Source organism: Haemaphysalis longicornis, unplaced genomic scaffold (assembly GCF_048455015.1).
Source record: "Haemaphysalis longicornis isolate Haplotype H1 unplaced genomic scaffold, Haemaphysalis longicornis Haplotype H1 scaffold_5, whole genome shotgun sequence".
NCBI classification, from domain to species: domain Eukaryota; kingdom Metazoa; phylum Arthropoda; class Arachnida; order Ixodida; family Ixodidae; genus Haemaphysalis; species Haemaphysalis longicornis.
The window spans coordinates 117,494,166-117,512,539 of record NW_027526385.1 but is presented as its reverse complement, the minus strand read 5'-3'; positions in this window follow the sequence as shown (position 1 = coordinate 117,512,539).

Genomic DNA, 18,374 nt, shown 5'->3' with positions numbered 1-18,374 from the left:
CCGTCGGCAGAAACAAAACCAACCCAAAACACGCCTCGTGGCATTACCCCTCTGAGAGGGCATCGACCCGATGCTAAAATAAGACAGTCCGGACAAACAACAAAACAGAGTTCGCCAGCATGCGTAGTAAGGTTTTAGGTGAACCAAGTGAACGACTTCGGGCCGCGAGCGCCCTCGTGATGTTCTGTAATCACGATTGGAGATCACCTCGTAGTTAAGTTGGCAAACACGTTGTAGAATTTTATAGGGTCCAAAATGCCGTCGCAGAGGCTTCTCACTAAATCCACGTCGTCGAATAGGAGTCCAAACCCACACACGATCCACTGGGCGGGACGAGGCGTCTCGGCATCGGAGGTTGTTGCGTGCGGCCTCTAACAGCTGTCGGTGCGTTGGCGAACTCGAGCGAGCTAGTGGGCCTCCTCCGCACGCTGAAGGTATCCTTGGACGTCTGCGTTGATTTAGTCGTCTTCTACGTGCGGAAGCATGGCGTCAAGCATCGTAGTCGGCAGTCTTCCGTAGACAAGCTCGAACGGTGTCATCTGCGTTCTTTCCTGGATAGCCATGTTTTAAGCAAACGCGACATACCGAAGGACTTCGTCCCAATTCTAATGTTCAACGTCGACGTATATAGACAGCATATCCGCGATCGTTCTTTTCAGACGTTCCGTTAGTCTGTTCCTTTGGGTGTAGAACGCCGTCATTCTTGGGGGATCGCGTGTGGCTGTAGCGTAAGATTCCTTGCATGAGCTCCGCAGTGAAGGCCGTTCCACGATCCGTGATTAGAAATTGTGGGGCTTTAGGTCGCAGCATACCTTGGCCTATGAAGAACTTCGCAACTTCTTCTGCAGTCCCCCTCGGAAGAGGGGGAGGGGTCACATCGTTGTTCGTTATTTAGTCTGTGGCTACGATAACGCACTTGTTCTCAGATCGTGACGAAGGGAACGGGCCCAAAAGGTTCATTTCAATCTGTTGGAACGGCCTCGATGTGACGGCGACTGGCTGGAAAAGTCCGGCCCGTCTTGTCAGCGGCGTTTTTCGTCGCTAGCCGTCACGTAAGCTCTGGACGTAGTGGGACACATCGGTTGTAAGACGGGGACAGTAGTACTTTGCCTTGATTTTGCCTTCAGTGCGTGCAGTGCATAGATGTCCGGACGACGGGTCGTCATGCGACGCTTCCAAAATGTCATCACGAAGGTATACAGGGATTACTAAAAGATAACTTCGCGTGGCAGAGGTGGTGGAGGGAGTCGTCGATTTGTGGCACGAAGTAAACGTCCTTTTTAGTAATTTTGTTCAGTCACCAGTAGTGAATGCAGAACCTTAATGTGCCATCCTTTTTTACGAGTACGATCGGAGCAGCCGAGGGGTGTTTCGATGGCTGTATAACGTCGTCACTGAGCATGCCTTCGACTTGTGTCCGGATGGCTTCCCGCTCGTGGGAAGACACGTGGTACGGTGACGGTCGCGTAGGTCGGGCTCCATATTCAGATATAATTCGGTGTTTCGCTAAGGAATTCAGACGTAATTTTGAGTTCTACAAAAAACACTCTCTGTAGCGACGAAGCAGATCCAAATATGTGTCCCGTTTTTTTCGGTAGCGCTGGTTTCACGTCGAAATCATGCGGCAGCTTGAAAGCACCGGCGTGTGCGCGTTCAAAGTCGGCGACCGCGATCACTTTACTTCTTTCCCGCATTTCTTCTAGGAACCCAATTGCAGCTCCCTTGTTTAGATTCTGGTACTCCTCGGTGAAATTAGTGACCAAAACGAGGGATTTGCATTCCTAAAGCGCACCGGACTTCTTGCGACAGAGCCACCCCAGTCGAGAAGCAAACTTTGGTTACTCTCTACGATAGCTTCGATGTCAGGAGCAGCATCCTCGCAGTAGATATTTATCATCACGCTTGCGCATGGGGGCAGGGTTAGGAGATCGTTGGCGATCCTTACAGAAGCACGGTGTTCGGGTTTTGGTACAGGCGTCCTGTTGTGGTCGGCGGAAAAATGTTACCAACTGTGTATGAAGATCAAATATTGCACCATAGTCTGTAAAAGGTCAATTCCAAGAAATACTTCGCGGGAGCAGTCCAGCTTCGTTTTAACAAGGTAGCTGTCAGGGCTGACAGCAATGTTTTTAAATATAATCTATGAAAGTGCAGTTGTGTTATTTTCCAAGAGGTGTGGCATTCGGCTGGATCCAGACATCAAACTAAATGGTTTCTTGATTTCTGTTAAAAAGAAACACAAGTTTTCTGGTATAGTCCCTCACCAAAAGCACACATTTACCCACACATAAAACAACTAAAACGTGAATGCTTAAAAACAGTAACTATCCTGACGGTTCTCTCACACATTCCATTTCGTGCTGACAAGGAACTACTTTTACATGTTTTACTACCGTAACAGGTCCTTCAATGGACTATAGTAGTGTTGTCTTAGGGCCAGCCACTAAAACATCCCTCAGAAACCAGGGCCTTCTGCTTCACCTAGGGCTCAGGCTGGCGTGTGGTGCTTTCCGCACTAGTCCAGTTGAGAGCCTCTATGCAGAGTGCAACAAATGGAGGCCTAGAATGTTAGCGAGCAGACATGGACCTGCTTTATACTTTTAAAATCTCACCAATGCCTCAGCATTCCTCACCGTTAGTTTTCTACGATACATCTATACCTCCACCCCTGTTTGATCGCCCATCCATATCGGCTGTGTTCCCTTTCAAAGTAAGATAAGAAGCGTCTGAACTTGATGTCATGTTTTCAGACACCATCAAAACCTGCGTTATCGAATGTCTAGCACCGTTGCAGCTTCGTGCGATATCATGTGATGTATCGTTCACAAGTGCAAAGAAAAAGAAGTGCCCAGAAGTGCTATTTTGCGACATTTCTTGTCTCAGAAGCACAATATAGGTTTGCTGTATTTTACCCTGATACTTCAAAAACTGCCACAACTGGTTCCTGTGCGCCTCATGGTGCCACCTTTATTGCCTGTAAAATTTTGAATAGAAATACAAATATCTTTACGCTAGAGGAAAATGGCAGACTTCTTGCAGCTAGTAATATTCTTATAATCGAATTCCTAAATCTATTATTTATACTGATTTGTTGAGCATTGAGCGGGCACTGTCGTCACAAAAATAAAAAAACAATGTAGTCAATATTCCCATTGATACTATTGTCACGAAGTCAAAGACGATGTAGTTGTCTTCAAGGAAAACAAGTTTATTGGAGCAAACTTGTGCTCCCCTAACAACTCAAAGAATACAGAGGCGGCGAAACGGCAGTCAACAAAGTGACGCTTGCATGTGAGCTCTGGCGATTCGAATGCCCCGGAGTCTCCTCTGCAGGCTTTTATCTTTCGGCGCAAGTGTTTCTTGAACCGTCGATTTACATCCAGAACATTTTAGATCACAGAAGAATATTCTGGGCTAGCGACGTTATGGCGAAACGGTTTGCTTATCTGAATGTGATAGCCCGTGCGGCATAAACATAAATAATGGAAGCTGCGCTGAGCTTGGAACGCAGATAACACAGCCGGGCTTGGCCCGGCAGTAAAAACATACAATAAACATGGCATTACCCCCCCCCCCCTAAGAGTGCATCGACCCACGGCTAAAATAAAAGACAGTTCGAATAAACAAAAAAGGTCCGTTATCTTGCACAGTAAGGTTTCAAGCGAACCACGTGGACGACTTCGGGCCGCGTGCGTTGTCGTGATGTTCCGGAATCGCCATCGGGGATCACCTCGTAGGTTAGTGGGCCGACGAGTCGTAGAATCTGGTAGGGTCCGAAATACCGTCGCAGAAGCTTCTCACTGAGTCCGCGTCGTCGGATGGGAGTCCAAAACCAAACACGGTCCCCTGGGTGGTACTCGACGTCTCGGCGTCGGAGGTTGTATACTCGGTGACAACTTAAGAACGGCACCGGAAGTTGCCGCTGTGCCTTATCACCGTAGCCGGATGTTTCTCCGCGCGGTGCAAGTAGGCTGCTACTGGGAATATTTTGAACATGGCGTGAGCTGTTCCCTGATATTTTGGACCTAATATGCTTATAAACGACTCCAGTGACGACAAACAAACTGCGTGAGACAAGGCAGACAATATCATGCATTCATGGCAAACCCCTTTCAAATCGCGCGCGCACTGACGTCAAGGGTCCGGCGCTTTGGCGGAGTGATACACTACATGAGGTGGTGCCGTTCTTGAGTTGTAACCGAGTATAGCGCCCGGCATCCACCAGCTGCTGGTCCGATGTACGAACTCGAGCGAGCTGGCGGGCCTTCTCCGCGCGCTGAAGGTATCCTTGGACGTCCGGGTTGAGGTTGTCATCTTCTATATGCGGAAGCATGGCGTCAAGCATCGTAGTCCGCAGTCTTCCGTAGACAAGCTCGAACGGCGTCATTTGCGTAGTTTACTCTGTAGCCGTGTTGTACGAAAACGTGACATACGGTGGCACTTCGTCCCAAGTCTTATGTTCAACGTCGACGTACATATACAGCATATCCGCGATCGTCTTGTTCAGACGTTCGATTAGACCGTTCGTTTGGGGGTGGTACGCCGTCGTTCTGCGGTGGTCCCTGTTGCTGTAGCGTAAGATTCCTTGCATAAGCTCCGCAGTGAAGGCCGTTCCGCGGTCCGTGATTAGGACTTTCGGGGCTCCATGTTGCAGCACAATTTAGTTCAAGAAGATCTTCGCGACTTCTTGTGCAGTCCCCGTGGGAAGAGCGGCGGTCTCTGCGTAGCGCGTCATGTAGTCTGTCGCTACGACAATCCACTTGTTCTGTGATCGTGACGTAGGGAACGGGCCTAGAAGGTCCATTCCGATCTGTTGAAATGACCTCGACGGGACGGCGATTGGTTGCAGTAATCCGGCGGGTCTTGTCGACGGCATTTTTCGTCGCTTGTAGTCACGGCAAGTCCGAACGTAGTGGGTGACGTCGGATGTAAGTCTGGGCCAGAAGTACTTCGCCTTGATTTTTGCAATAGTGCGAGCTTTCGGAGATGTCCGGAAGACGGGTCGTCGTGGCACGCTTCCAGAATTTCGTCACGAAGGTCTGCGGGGATGACAAGTAGATAATTCGTTCTCATTCCGGGGCTGAAATTATTCTTCATGACGGCGGAGTTTTTTAGGGTGAAGACTGGTAAGTTCTTCTTGAACGCCCTAGCCGCGGCGACATTGCGTCCTTCGAGGTAGTCGATCATGACGTGCAGGTCTGGGTCGGCACGCTGCATGGCGGCTACGTTGCTCTTTGTCACGACTCCGAAGAACGCGCTGTCTTTATCGGTGTCTTGTGGTGGTGGGTCGACGTGGGCGCGGGACAAGGAGTCGGCGTCGGAGTGTTTCCTGCCGGATTTGTAGACTATTGTAAAGTCGAACTCTTGCAGGCGCAAGCTGCACCGCCGAAGACGGCCAGAGGGGTCTTTCAAATTGGCGAGCCAACACGGCGCATGATGGTCTGTCACAACCTTGAACGGTCCGCCATACACATATGGGCGAAATTTTGAAATGGCCCATATGATAGCCAGGCACTCTTTTTCGGTGGCAGAGTAGTTTTTTTCCTCCTTCGACAGACCACGGCTGGCGTAGGCGATTACCTCTTCGCAACCGCTTACCTTTTTGACGAGGACGGCACCAAAACCTATATCGCTGGCATCCGTGTGCATTTCCGTTTCGGCATTTCCGTCGAAATGAGCGAGCACGGGCGGGTTTTGCAGGCGCTGTTGCAGCTCGCAAAATGCTTTTTCTTGGGCGTTTTCCCAAGCGAAAGGGGTTGCTATCTTTTATCATGCGCGTGAGTGGCTCCGCAATGCGTACAAAGCTTGCAACGAAGCGCCGGTAGTATGCGCATAGCCCAAGAAATCTTCGCACGCCCTTCTTGTCTTTCGGCCTTGGGAAGTTCGCTATGGCTGATGTTGTCGCCGGGTCAAGCAGGACTCCCGCGGCGTTGACGACGTGTCCCAAAAACGTCAGTTCCTCGTAAGCGAAGCTGCATTTTTCGGGCTTCAGCGTTAACCCCGTCGAGCGAATAGCCTCGAATAATGACTCCAACCTTGCAAGGTGTTTATTGAAAGTCCGGGCGAATACCATAACGTCGTCAAGGTATACCAGCCAGGTGTGCTACTTCAGGCCAGCTAGCACAGTGTCCATGACCTTTTGAAACGTGGCTGGTGCCGTGCACAGCCCAAACGGCATCACCTTGAACACCTATAGACCATCCGGGGTAGTAAATGCAGTCTTCTCTCGGTCTCTCTCGTCCACTTCAATTTGCCAGTTGCCGGTCTTCAGATCCATCGATGAGAAGTACTTCGCGTGGCAGAGGTGGTCGAGGGCGTCGTCGATTCGTGGCGGGGGGTACACGTTCTTTTTGGTGATTTTGTTAAGTCTCTGGTAGTCAACGCAGAACCTTAGAGTGCCGTATTTTTTCTTCACGAGTACGACGGGTGCAGCGCACGGACTTTTAGATTGCTGTATTATGTCGTTGCTGAGCATGTCGTCTACTAGAGTCCGGATGGCTTCGCGCTCGCGTGAAGACACGCGGTACGGTGACTGTCGGGTAGGTCGGGCTCCATCTTCGGTTATTATCCGGTGCTTCGCCAGAGGTGTTTGACGTAACTTTGAGTTCGACGAAAAACACTCGCTGTAGCGATGAAGAAAAGTCAATAACTGGTTCCTTTCTTGTTGCGGTAGCGTCGGATTCACGTAGAAAGGATGCTGGAGCTTGAAGGTATCTTCGGTGTGCGTTCTACGTCGCCGACTGCGATCACGTCACTTTCCTGTTGGGTTTCTTCGAGAAGCGCAATTGCGGCGCCCTTGTTTATATGCTGGTACTCCTCGGTGAAATAGGTGACCAAAACATGGAACCGGCGTTGCTTAAACCGCACAATGCCTCTTGCGACAGACACACCACGGTCGAGAAGCAACCTTTGGTCACTCTCCACGATAGCGTCGACGTCAGGAGCAGCACCTTCACAGTAGAGGGTGATCATCAAGCTTGCGCGGGGTGGCAAGGTGACATGTTCATCGGTGATCCTTACAGCTGCAGGGTGTTCGGGGTCGGTTCCGGCGTCATAGAGGGATCGGACGAAAAAGTTTTTTATTGATTGATTGTGGGGTTTAACGCGCCCACGCAACGCCGGCGATGAGGCGCGCCGTAGTGGAGGGCTCCGGATTAATTTTGACCACCTGAGGATCTTTCTCGTGCGCCGAAATCTCGTACACAAGGGCGTTTTTGCTTTTCGCCTCCATCAGAAAAGCGGCCGCCGCAGCCGGGAATCGAACCCGCGACCTCGTGCTCAGCAGCGCAACGCCTTAGCCACTGAGCCACCGCGGCGGGTAGGAAAAAGTTATAGAGTTGGTCTGCAGATCAATTATTGCGCCGTTGTCCGTCAAAAAGTCCATTCCGAGAATCACGTCGCGGGAGCAGTGAGGCAATACAAAAAACGCGGCAGGGTACGTCGTGCCGTTTATGATGACGCGGGATGTGCAGGTTCCACTTGGTGTAACGAGGTGGCCTCCTGTTGTGCGTATGTGCGGACCGTTCCACCTGGTCATAACTTTCTTCAGCTTAGACGCAAATGGTCCGCTCATTACTGAGTAGTCGGCTCCCGTGTCTACGAGGGCAACTACATAAAAGCCGTCGATGGACACCTCTACGTCGGACGCCGCCTTCCTCGAGTTCCGGGTGCGTCGGGGCGTCGCATCTCGGCTTGTGCGCGTTGACGGTCGGGTACTATGCGTCATCGTCGTCTTCTTCTCAGGGGTAGGCTTGGCTATGTCGGGTACGCGTCGCGCCTTGTGGCCGTGTTCGGGAGTGACGTCTGGGTTAGGTTGGGTCGTCGGGATGAGGGCATGTCGCGAGTCACAGTCTTCTGCGAATCGTTGCGTCGTTGGAGGGTTTTCGTTTTTCTGCCGTTGTGCAACTTCACCTCCAGACGTTGCTGCCTTTATTTTCTCCCGCGTGGGCTGGGGGACCTTCCACGTGCGAAGTCAGCACTGCTACGGCGGTCTGGCGACTGGTACGGGTAGGGTGACGGCGAACGGTTGAAACGGGCTGGTCCACGGCTGGTGCTGGACAGGTATTCTTCAATCTCAGATGGGCGCTGGCCGGTTCGGGGGCGCGGTGCGTCGATAGAGAAACCACGATGTACGAGTCTCTTGTATGGGCAGCGACGGTAGATGTGGTCGGCCTCTCGGCAGTGGTAACACAGTGGGCAATTATTGGGCGTTGTCCACAACTTGGTCTTCCTTGGGGCCTGGTTTCGGGTTACATGGGGTCGGGCGGGCGACATTGGGCGGTTGTACGGTGGGGCCTCTTGACGACGTGTTGGAACAGGGCGGGGTCAACGAACAGCCGCGGAGTACGTCATAGCCTCTGGCTCGCGGGGTGCTTCGGGCGGCATAGAAGTTCCCAAAGCCTGCTGTACTTATTCCCGGATCAAGCCATTTAGGAGATGCGACTTGAGGTTGCGGCGTCGTCGTAGGGAAAAGTTTCCGCAGCACCCTCCCTCACCACTGCACGGATGGTGTCGCGTAGTGAGTCTGAGTTAATAGCGCCGGCACCAATCGTCTCCGAAAGCAGCGCATTGACTGGGCGGTCGTACAGCCTTGTTCGGATTTCGAGCGTCTTCTCCATCGCGGCGACCTCAGACGCGAATTCAGACAGTCTTAGGTGGGTTGCGAACAAGGCACGCGGAGAGCTTTTGGTTCACACCTCGCATCAGAAACCGTAGTTTCTTTTCCTCCGTCATTTCTGGGTCCGCACGGCGAAAAAGTCGCTTCATCTCCTCGATGAAAATCATGACCCCTTCGTTGGGGTGCTGCGTTCGAGTTTCCAGCAATAGTGCCGCGCGTTCTTTTCTGACCACGGTAGTAAATGTCTTCAGGAACTCGCTTTTGAAGCGAGCCCAGTTGGTCAAGGAGCTCTCGTGGCTCTCGAACCAAGTGCGAGCTTAATCTTCCAAGTAAAAGAAAACATGCCGGAACGTATCTGCGTCGTCCCACCTGTTGAAGATCCTGACGCGCTCCAGTTTCTCCAACCATTCTTCTGGATCTTCTGCGGGGGCTCCTCGGAAGGATGGCAGTTCCCGTGGCTGCTGCAGGATGATTGGTGATGTTGCTTCTAGCACCATGGTGGTGGTTGCAGCGGTCGTTCTTTTGGGTCCGTCTGGCAGGAGACCAAACTCGAACGGGAGGCCTTGCAGTCGGGGGCTGGCTCTTGTTGGGCTGGCTCTTGTTGGACTGGCTTGGCGGCTTGCAGAGGTTGTAGAGCTCATGAAGGGTGCGTACGCAGAACCTACGCCAGATGTCACGAAATCAAAGACAATGTAGTTGTCTTCAAGGAAAAGAAGTTTATTGGAGCGAACTTGCGCTCCCCTAACAACTCAAAGAATACAGAGCGGTGAAACGGCAGTCAACAAAGTGACGCGTGCAGGTGAGCTCTGGCGATTGGAATGCCGCGGCGTCTGCTCTGCAGGCTTTTATCTTTCGGCGCAAGTGTTTCTGGAACCGCCAATTCATTTCCAGAACATTGTAGATCAGAGAAGATTATCCTGGGCTAGCGACGTTAGGGCGAAACAGTCTGCTTATCTGAATGTGATAGCCCGTGCGGCATAAAAATAAAGAATGGAAGCCGCGCGTAGCTTGGAACGCAGATAACACAACCGGGCTTGGCCCGGCAGTACAAACAAACAATAAACAATACAGGGTTCGTGGCACTATTATGTCTGTGTAAGCGTTAAACCTCAAAGCGACTGTGTTCTTGGTGCTAGGGCACTCTGGGATTGCAGGTGATAAGAGTGCCTAAATTATAACTTCAGTTGACTCAACAATACCCCACACCGAACTCATCACACATCAGAGAACACCTTCGCACATCATGGAAAGCACAGTGGAATGAACCAACTGCAAACTACACATACTAAAAAGCCACTCTTCGGACCATATTCCACCGACATACACAACAAACACAACAAAGCACCCTGGCTCAATTAAAGATAGGCCACACACAGACAACACGCTCGCACCTGCTCACAGGATCTCCAAGGTCCCTGTCTAACAGGTGCGGAGACGGACTATACGTGATCACTGGGCTACTTCAATGCAAACCACTCCACCAAACAATAAAAACAGTTTGCTGAACTGTACTTACAACACATCCCACCAACCCCAGCGTTTTTTTCTATCTGACGATCCCATGGTTTCCGTCAGAGTGTTGAAGCTTTTAGCACAAGTTAAATTTTCAAAACTAATTTCATACGACCCATAATCACAACCTGTCCTACAGCAGCCATCGTCATTGTCTTTCACTTATTTTACTTCTGTTCTTCTAACCGATGTAGTGTTTACCTCTTCATCTGTCGTATAAAACAACTGTTTTCGCACTTTCTTCCCTCAGTAGGCCTTGCACCATAAAATCCAAGAATCATCATCATTGGCTTTTTTGTTGCCTCGCTCGCCGCAACCCGTTACTTGTGCTTCAATGCAAGCACGTTCGGTTCGGCGTCTATCTCCTCGTAAGGTGCTTTGGATGTGCAAGAGTAACCGGGCTGCCTGGAGCTGGACGTAGCACCCTTTCGGGCGCTCTACTTTTCAGCCACCACTGCCGTGGTCGTCCCGGGCGTCACGGGCAGCGCAGGTAGTAAATGAGGTTGCGAGCCATTGGTGTCCCCTCCATGTCCATTGTTTCATGCCCTCAGGTGTTCTCGAGGCCTGTGAAGCAGAAATAGAACGTTTATCTCCGCTCTGCTCTTTGTGGTTTCCAACATCAACCACATCCCGTACCGGAAGAGTTGCGGCTAGGGCTTGGGGTGCCAAACACATCCTAGCCGAGGGCTGGGGGGAAGAAAGTCCGACTCACGGAACTGTGTTCCTGCCGAAACCAGACGCCACTTCTCCCCTCCCCACCCCCGGTGAGCTGCGTTGGCATATCTCCCCAGCGTGGCAGAGGCAAATCTCTCGGTCGCATTTGACAAGGAGATGTTTCCTGTGACTTTCAGTTTATAATCTGTTTCTAAAGTTTGAACTGTTCGCAAGACGGGAGTATGCCATGTGGCTGGCATACTCGAGCACCCTGTGGCCGCAGATGAATCCCTACAAATCAGTTTTTGTCAAGTTATCATTTAAAGCTCATTTCGCGCACGTGAATCTAGTATGAAAGGAATTCGTGCAGTGCCCAAAACACTGGAGCTTCAATCAAGGGGGCGGGTTTTGTATGTACGGTCGGACTTGACTTCTAATAGAAGTTGCGTTATTTGATTCAGATTGTGCAGAGCCGTTCAGCGTCAGGTTCGGATGCTTTGTTGAGATCTCCTTATCGTCTCGGCGAATGATGGTGCGCCTCATAGGCGTAGCGCCCCGTTTTCTCAGACGTTCTGGTATTGCTGCACGAGTTTCCATCATCATATGTAATTCAGATATTACGCCATGAGAACTGCTCAGGCTACGGGGGGGTGTGACCTTGATATCCGGATTTAACGAGTGGGTTAGTTTAAGAAGCTCGTGGCTTGCTGATCACTCTGCACTTCCACACGAATTGCCCCTGTGCACTTCGACAAGAATTTCCCCGGTCATGATCTTTGTGCTTTATATAAATCACCTATTATGCTTTCAAAACACTTTGAACTTAGAAATATAGAGTGCAAGCGGAGTTGTCTTGATGAGTCAACTGACTCTATCACAAGAAAGCGAGCGTAATTTTTATAATTAGTAAAGATTGCAGTAGAGAGCACTGGAAAGGACATTTTAGAGCGCCTCTTTCCGGGACGGATGAGGCATTTTGGGTGATTTCGAACGTACAATGGGGCATATACAAAACAAAGGGGTTTAAGGTGCTTTCTCCTGTAACATTATCGTAACAGTTACAGCTGTGCTGGACCTCCCTGCAGGCAAACAGACGGGGCGCTTGTCGGCAGGGTCTGCAGCAGGGCTTCGACAGCCAGCGATCGAAGATTCTAACCCTTCACCTTTAAACGTCTCGCCACGTAGTCAGCAGGTTAATTATGGCTTCTCTGGGTTTGTAGTGTCGCCAATAACTGTAAACAAGATACTTCAAGGTACCTCGTGCGAGGTAGACAGAGAAGCTACGGAACGCTTGGTCTAGTTGTGGCATCGTGATTGTCTTTGGTCCCAGCAATCTAATATTCTTCCTATTTTGTTTATCCTTTTTATTTAAATACTGCCGTAGTTACCTGAGGGTGGCGGACACTTCTCGGGGTTTTTTAAAGAGATTCTTGGGCTGGGACTTCCGTATTATTCTGTCGCAATTGCTGCTAAGCGATTTGTGGGAGCACCGACCCTGCCCTTTTCACCATCTGCGACTGGGAGTTTTCTTCGTCGACGAAACTCAATCGTTTCTCTGACAGCGCAAAATAAAACCGATAGTTGCTTGTACCACAGCAGCCGTGCCTCAGAGCGTTTCCAATATTTGCCTTCTCCCTATACATATGACTCATCGAGCCACCGCCCATGTGCTTACTTTAAGCAAGGGAGATCCCAGAGCTCATGTAGTGGGAAGCTGAAGGCGCAGCTTCTGAAGAAGTTGCTGTTCGCGAAAACAAGCAGGAACGCATGGAAGAAATAGCCACACGACGCAGTTTCAGCACTGTGTCTCACTATAGGCATATTTTTGCACGTCACATTTGCACGTCACATTTGCACACAACGACAACCATACGCCGTCACGCCATCCTAAAGTGTTCCCAAATCCACACCAAATGACGGCGTTGCTGCACCGTAAACAGACTGCTTTTTTTACTTCCAATACACTGGAGACGCACCAAAATTGCACTCAATCTGTCTTATCTAACCATTGTTTCTAACTTGGGATCAAACTTCGGTGATAAAATTAAACATTACCAAATGTAAAGTTATGCAGGTATCCCGGAACCCAATGCATCGGTTAGCTTACTACCTGAACAACATATCGCTAGAAAAAGTTACATAGTATAAGTACCTTAGAATTCACATTAGAACTAACCTCAGCTGGTCAACACATGTATGGGTTTGTTTATTTATTATTTGTTTTACTTCCCAGCCACGCTCGGCTCTGTTATCTGTGTCCCAAGTGGAGCGTGTCTTTCATTCTTTATTTTTATGCCACACGGGCTATCTCATTCGTAAAAGCAGAATGTTTCGCCCTAACGTCATTAGCCCAGAACAATCATCTTTAAGCTTCAATGTTGTGGATGTAAATCGACGGTTCCAGAAACACTTGCGCCGAAAGATAAAAGCCTGCAGAACAGACGCCGCGGCATCCAATTATCGACGCTCGCCTACGCACATCACTTTCTTGACTGCTGTCTCGCCACCTGTGTATTCGTTGAGTTGTTAGGGGAGAATAAGTTCGCTCCAATAAACTCGTTTTCTTCGAATGCAACTGCGTCGCCTTTCAATTCATGACACCTGGCGGAGGTGCTGGGTACACACCCGTCATGCTCCCTACAACCTCTGGAAGCACCCAAGCCACTCCAACAAGAGCCAGACTCCATCAGCAAGGTTTACAACCCGAGCTCGGTCTACTACCGGACAAAGCAAAGAAGGATGATGCCGTAACCAGCACAATGGTCAACCAAGGAATTCCTCCCGTTGTTCTGCAGCAACCTCGGGAGCCCCTATTATTCCGAGGATCCCCTGGGGAAGACCCGGAAGAGCGGCTGGAGAAGCAGGAGCGCGTCCGAAGTTTCAACCGATGGGGTGATGAAGAAACTCTGAGGCAAGTGTTTTTCTACCTCTAAGATTCGGCTCAAGTCTGGTTTAAAAATCACGAGAGCACGCTAACATCATGGAGCATGTTCAAAGCAGAATTTTTGAAAACATTAACAACTTTCATACGGAAAGACCGAGCTGAGTTGTTGTTGCTGACGCGAATCCAACACCATAACGAAGGTGTGGTGGTGTTCGTTGAGGAGATGAAGATGCTGTTCCGACGAGCTGACCCCAAATTTGCAGAAGAGAAGGTGTGCTTTCTGTTGAGGGGAGTTAAACAAGAGCTCTTCGCTTTACTGATTCGCAACCCGCCAAAAATCGTTGCTGAGTTCGTGACCGAGGCTTCGATGATCTAGTGGATCCTGGACATGCGTTTGAGGCAATACGATCAACCACTGAATTCGTTTTTGGCGAACCCCGTCAACGCCCCTGCATTTGCGACGGAAGACTTGCGGGAATCGATCCGCACCGTCGTTCGCGAAGAACTGAGGAGGCTTTTCCCATCCACGCTGCAGCCCCAGATCGCCTCCATTACCGACGTGATACGAGAAGTCCAACTCGCACTAAGGACTTCTACGCCGTCGGAAGCACCCCGCGAACCACAAGCGTTGACCTACTCCGCGGCTGCTCTTCCACCCAGACCTGCCCCAACCCTTCGTGAAGAAGTCCCGCCGTACCGCCGTCCACTGTCGCTCACACGACCCCCTGCAGCACAAAACCAGACGCCGAGGAAGACCGCCGTGTGGGGAACGCCCGATAATCGCCCGCTGTGCTACCACTGCGGAGATGCCGACCACATCTACCGTTGCTACCCTTACAAGAGGCTCGGTTCGCGAGGATTCTCCGTTGACGCACCATGCCCTCGACCCGGCCAGCACCAAATTGAGATCGACGAATATCTGTCCAACACCAACTGATGACCAGCCCGCTTCAACAGTTCTCCACCGCCCTACCCGTACCAGTCTCCGAACCACCGTAGCACTGCTGACTTCTTACGTGGAAGGTTTCCCAGCCTACGTGGAGGAAACCAAAAGCATGAACTTCTGGAGGTGAAATTGCACGACCACGGAAACCTCAAAACCCTCCAACGACGCAGCGACTCACTGAAGACCATGCCCTCTGCCTGACGACCTGACCACAGCCTGACGTGACTCCGGAACACGATGACAGCAAAACGGCGAGACGCGTACGTGACATAACCGCACCTGCCGCTGTGAATACGACGGAGACGACGACACATAGTGGCCGACCGTCAACACGTACAGGCATAGATACGACGCTACGACGCACCCAGAACTCGAGGAACTCGACGTCCGACGTTCAGCTGTTTATCGACGGCTTTGGTGTAGTCGCCCTCATAAACACGGGAGCCGACTACTCAGTAATGAGCGGGTCATTCGCGTCTAAGCTGAAGAAAGTATGACCAGATGGGACTGTCCAAACATACGCACAGAAGCAGGCCACCTCGTGACGCCAAGTGGAACGTGAACAACGCGCGTCACCATAGACGGCACAACGTACCCTGCGGCGTTCTTCGTTTTGCCTAACTGCTCCCGCGACGTAATTCTCAGAATGAACCTTTTGACGGACACTGGTGCAATAATTGATCTACAGGCAAAGTCTATAACATTTTTCTCCGATCACTGCATGATGCCGGAACAAAACCCCGAACGTACCACGCTGCTATAAGGATTTCCAACGATCATGTCACCCTGCCACCTCGCGTAAGAGCAATGATCAGCGTCTACTGTTAGGATGAGTTTCCTGATGCTGCCGCTGTCGTAGAGAGTGACCAAAGGCTGCTTTTCGGACGCGGTGTCTCTGTCGCAAGAGGCATTTCGCGCTTTAGGCAATGCTAATCTCACATTTTGGTCCCCAATTTCACGGACGAGTGCCAGCATTTAAACAAGGGCGCTGCGGTTGCGTTCCTCGAACAAACGCAAGAAGCAAGTGACGTGATCATGGTTGCCGAATTTCAACGCGCACCCAAAGATACCTTCAAGCTTCCCAATCCCTTCGACGTGAATCCGGCGTTACCGCAAGAAGACAGGAACAAATTATTGGCTTTGCTGCGTCGCTACAGCGAGTGTTTTTCGTCCAACTCAAAACTCAGTCAGACACATATAGCGAAGCACCGAATAATTACTGAAGATGAAGCCCGACCTACCAGACAGTCACCCTACCGCGTCTCTTCACAAGAGCGGGAAGCCATCCGCTCTGAAGTCGACGACATGCTCAGCGACATTATACAGCCATCGAAATGCCTCTGGCCTGCGCCGGTCGTACTGGTTAAGAAAACAGACGGCAAGATATGGTTTTGCGTTGACTGCCAGTGACTGAACAAATTCACCAAAAAGAAAGTGTACCACCTTCCACGAATAGACGACGCCCTCGACCACCTCTCCCATGCGAAGTACTTTTTATCGATGGAGCTGAAGACAGGCTACTGGCAAATTGAAGTGGAAGAGAAACCGAGAGAAGACCGAATTTATTATACCGGACGGTCTATATGAGTTCAAGATGATGCCGTTTTGGCGTTGCACGGAACCAGCAGCGTTTCAAAAAGTCATGTACTCTGTGTTAGCTGGTCTGAAGTGGCACACCTGCCTCGTATACTTCGACGACGTTGTGGTATTCGCCCGGACCTTCGACGAACACCTTGCAAAATTGGAGTCTGTACTCGCGGCCATTCTTACGTCAGGGTTAACGCTGAAGCCCTAAAAGTGCCGTTTCGCGTGCGAGGACCTCAAGTTTTTGGGCAACGTCGTCAACGCCGCAGGAGTCCTAACTGACCCGGCAAAAACTTTAGCCATTGCGAACTTCCTAAGGCCGAAAGACAAGAAGGGCTGGCAAATATTTCCCAGACTGTGCGCATGCTACCGGCGCTTCGTCGCAAACTTCACACGCATTGCCGGGCCACTCACACGCTTGACGAAAGATAGCACCCTTTTAGCTGGGAAAACGACCAAGAAAAAGCGTCCTGTGAGCTGCAAAATTGCCGGCAAAGCCTGCCAGTGGTCGCTCGTTTCAAAGAAGACTCCGAAACGGAAAAGCATACGGACGCCAGTGATATAGGTTTGGGTGCCGTCCTCGTCCGAAAACATAGCGGTTGCGAAAAAGTAATCGCCTTTACCAACCGTGGTCTGTCGAAGGAGGACAAAACTTACTCAGCGTCTGAAAAAGAGTGCCTCGCTATTATATGGGCGATTTCAAAATTTCGCCCGTACGTGTATGGTAGACCATTTAAGGTTTTGACAGACCACCAAGCGCTGTGTTGGCTGGACAATTTGAAGGACCCCTCAGTCCGTCTTGGGCGGAGGAGCTTGCGCATGCAAGAGTTCGACGTTACAATCGGCTATAAATCCGGCAGGAAACACTCCGACGCCGACTGCCTGTCCCGCGCTCACGTCGACCCACCAACACAAGACTCTGATGAAGACAGCTCGTTTTTCGGAATGGTGACAGTGAGTGACCTAGCCGCCCAGCAGCGTGCCTACCGCGACTTACGCGTCATAATCGACTACCTGGAAGGATGCAACGTAACCTTGAATAGGACCTTCAAACTCGACCTACGACCATTCAGCCTGAAAAACGCCGCTATTGTGAAGAAGAATTTCAGCCCCGGAACGAGAACGAATTATCTTCTTGTCGTCCCCGCAGACCTTCGTGAGGACATTTTGAAGAGTGCCATGACGGTCCGTATTCCGGACATATCGGCACAGCCCGCAGAATGGCAAACATCAAGGCGAAGTACTACTGGCCCCGCCTTACATCCGACATCTCCCACTTCGTCCATAGCTGCCGTGACTACCAGCGACGAAAAACACCACCGACGAGACCCGCCAGACTTCTGCATCCGATCGCCATCCCATCGAGGGCCTTCCAACAGATTGGAATGGACCTTCTGGGCCGTTCCCTACATCCCGATCAGGAAACAATGGGATAATCGTAGCGACAGACTATATGACACGCTACACAGAGACCGCCGCTCTTCCGAGTTGGACTGCAAAAAAAGTCGCAACGTTCTTCCTAACCAAGTTGTGCTGCGACATGGAGCCCCTGAAGTTCTAATCACTGACCGCGGAACGCCCTTACTGCGGAGCTGATGCAGGGAATATTACGCTACAGCAACACGGATTACCGAAGAACGACGGCGTACCACCCCCAAACGAATGGATTAAGAGAACGTCTGAACAAGACAATTGCGGACATGCTGTCAATGTACGTCGACGTTGAATATAAGACTTGAGACGAAGTGCTCCCGTATGTCACGTTTGCGTACAACACGGGTATTTAGGAAACTACGCAGATGACGCCGTTTCAGCTTGTCTACGAAAGACGGCCGACTACGATGCTTGACGCCACGCTTCCGCATGTAGGAGACGACGACCTCAACCCCGACGTCCAAGGATACCTTCAGTTTGCGAAAGGAGGCTCGTCAGCTCACTCGAGTTCGTAAAACGGACTAGCAGCTGGTGGATAACGGGCGCTACAACCTCCGACGCCGAGACGCCGAGTACTACCCAGGGGATCCTGTTTGGGTTTGTACGCCCATCCGACGACGTGGACTCAGTGAAAAGCTCCTGCGACAGTTTTTCGGACCCTACCAGATTCTGCGACGTGTCGGGCAACTTACCTACGAGTTGATCCCCGATGGTGATTCCGGAACATCACGGCGACGCACGCG